Genomic DNA, 2500 nt, shown 5'->3' with positions numbered 1-2500 from the left:
GCTCGGAGGAGGGAAGGGGGGAGCTTGCGGGTAAGCAGGAAAAGGTTTAGGAGTTTGGTGGTGACCTCCGCTGGAAGGCGGCGCAGCTGCACCGGCGAGAGGCCGTCAGGGCCGGCAACGGAGCCTCTGGGCGGCAGGGCGGCCGCAACCTCTTCTGCAGTGATCGGCCTCCATAGGCGCTCAAAGTCAACAGACTCCGAGCGCGGGAGAAGCCGGTCGGGAATGGAGCCAGCGTTGGAAGGTGGCTCTGTCGTGAAGAGAGTCATAGTTACTCCCGCCGTTTACCCGCGCTTGCTTGAATTTCTTCACGTTGACATTCAGAGCACTGGGCAGAAATCACATTGCGTCAACACCCGCTAGGGCCATCGCAATGCTTTGTTTTAATTAGACAGTCGGATTCCCCCAGTCCGTGCCAGTTCTGAGTTGATCGTTGAATGGCGGCCGAAGAGAATCCGCGCACCCGCGCGCCCCCGGAGGAGCACGCTAAGGCGGACGCGGCCTCGCAGCAAGGAAGATCCGTGGGAGGCCAAGGCACGGGACCGAGCTCGGATCCTGCACGCAGGTTGAAGCACCGGGGCGCGAACGCCGCGCAGGCGCGCGCATCCTGCACCGCCGACCAGCACGAGGCCGACCAACGGCGAGAGCAGACCACGCCCGCGCTAAACGCCCGCACTTACCGGCACCCCTACGGCACTCACCTCGCCCAGGCCCGGCACGTTAGCGCTGACCCACTTCCCGACCAAGCCCGACACGCCCCGATCCTCAGAGCCAATCCTTATCCCGAAGTTACGGATCCAATTTGCCGACTTCCCTTACCTACATTATTCTATCGACTAGAGGCTCTTCACCTTGGAGACCTGCTGCGGATATGGGTACGAACCGGCGCGACACCTCCACGTGGCCCTCTCCCGGATTTTCAAGGTCCGAGGGGAAGATCGGGACACCGCCGCAACTGCGGTGCTCTTCGCGTTCCAAACCCTATCTCCCTGCTAGAGGATTCCAGGGAACTCGAACGCTCATGCAGAAAAGAAAACTCTTCCCCGATCTCCCGACGGCGTCTCCGGGTCCTTTTGGGTTACCCCGACGAGCATCTCTAAAAGAGGGGCCCGACTTGTATCGGTTCCGCTGCCGGGTTCCGGAATAGGAACCGGATTCCCTTTCGCCCAACGGGGGCCAGCACAAAGCGCATCATGCTATGACGGCCCCCATCAACATCGGATTTCTCCTAGGGCTTAGGATCGACTGACTCGTGTGCAACGGCTGTTCACACGAAACCCTTCTCCGCGTCAGCCCTCCAGGGCCTCGCTGGAGTATTTGCTACTACCACCAAGATCTGCACCGACGGCGGCTCCAGGCAGGCTCACGCCCAGACCCTTCTGCGCCCACCGCCGCGACCCTCCTACTCGTCAGGGCTTCGCGGCCGGCCGCAAGGACCGGCCATGACTGCCAGACTGACGGCCGAGTATAGGCACGACGCTTCAGCGCCATCCATTTTCAGGGCTAGTTGCTTCGGCAGGTGAGTTGTTACACACTCCTTAGCGGATTCCGACTTCCATGGCCACCGTCCTGCTGTCTTAAGCAACCAACGCCTTTCATGGTTTCCCATGAGCGTCGATTCGGGCGCCTTAACTCGGCGTTTGGTTCATCCCACAGCGCCAGTTCTGCTTACCAAAAGTGGCCCACTTGGCACTCCGATCCGAGTCGTTTGCTCGCGGCTTCAGCATATCAAGCAAGCCGGAGATCTCACCCATTTAAAGTTTGAGAATAGGTTGAGGTCGTTTCGGCCCCAAGGCCTCTAATCATTCGCTTTACCGGATGAGACTCGTACGAGCACCAGCTATCCTGAGGGAAACTTCGGAGGGAACCAGCTACTAGATGGTTCGATTAGTCTTTCGCCCCTATACCCAGCTCCGACGATCGATTTGCACGTCAGAATCGCTACGGACCTCCATCAGGGTTTCCCCTGACTTCGTCCTGGCCAGGCATAGTTCACCATCTTTCGGGTCCCAACGTGTACGCTCTAGGTGCGCCTCACCTCGCAATGAGGACGAGACGCCCCGGGAGTGCGGAGGCCGCCGCCCCGTGAAGGGCGGGGAAGCCCCATCCTCCCTCGGCCCGCGCAAGGCGAGACCTTCACTTTCATTACGCCTTTAGGTTTCGTACAGCCCAATGACTCGCGCACATGTTAGACTCCTTGGTCCGTGTTTCAAGACGGGTCGTGAAATTGTCCAAAGCTGAAGCGCCGCTGACGGGAGCGATTATTCCGCCCGAGAGCATCCCGAGCCAACAGCGGCGCGGGTCCGGGGCCGGGCCAGGTAGGTCCGTCATCCGGGAAGAACCGCGCGCGCTTGCCGGGAGCCCGAGCGCCCAAAGGGGCGAATCGACTCCTCCAGATATACCGCCGGGCAGCCAGCCAGGACACCGGGGCTCTGCCCAACAGACGCGAACCGAGGCCCGCGGAAGGACAGGCTGCGCACCCGGGCCGTAGGCCGGCACCCAG

At 61.2% G+C, this 2500-nt stretch overlaps 1 non-coding gene across 1 annotated transcript in view; it reads right to left on the bottom strand.

Annotated features, from left to right (window-relative positions):
- Positions 1–2500, bottom strand: part of LOC124747806 — a 6710-nt gene that overhangs the window by 3574 nt on the left and 636 nt on the right. The window contains exon 1 of the ribosomal RNA XR_007011570.1: positions 1–2500. This exon is cut by the window's left edge and continues 3574 nt beyond it; it is cut by the window's right edge and continues 636 nt beyond it. This is a non-coding gene — a ribosomal RNA (large subunit ribosomal RNA).

The sequence above is a fragment of the Schistocerca piceifrons genome, unplaced genomic scaffold (assembly GCF_021461385.2).
Source record: "Schistocerca piceifrons isolate TAMUIC-IGC-003096 unplaced genomic scaffold, iqSchPice1.1 HiC_scaffold_393, whole genome shotgun sequence".
Classification (NCBI taxonomy): Eukaryota; Metazoa; Arthropoda; class Insecta; order Orthoptera; family Acrididae; genus Schistocerca; species Schistocerca piceifrons.
Note: the sequence above shows the minus strand (reverse complement) of the source record. Positions and strands in the feature narration are given on the sequence as shown.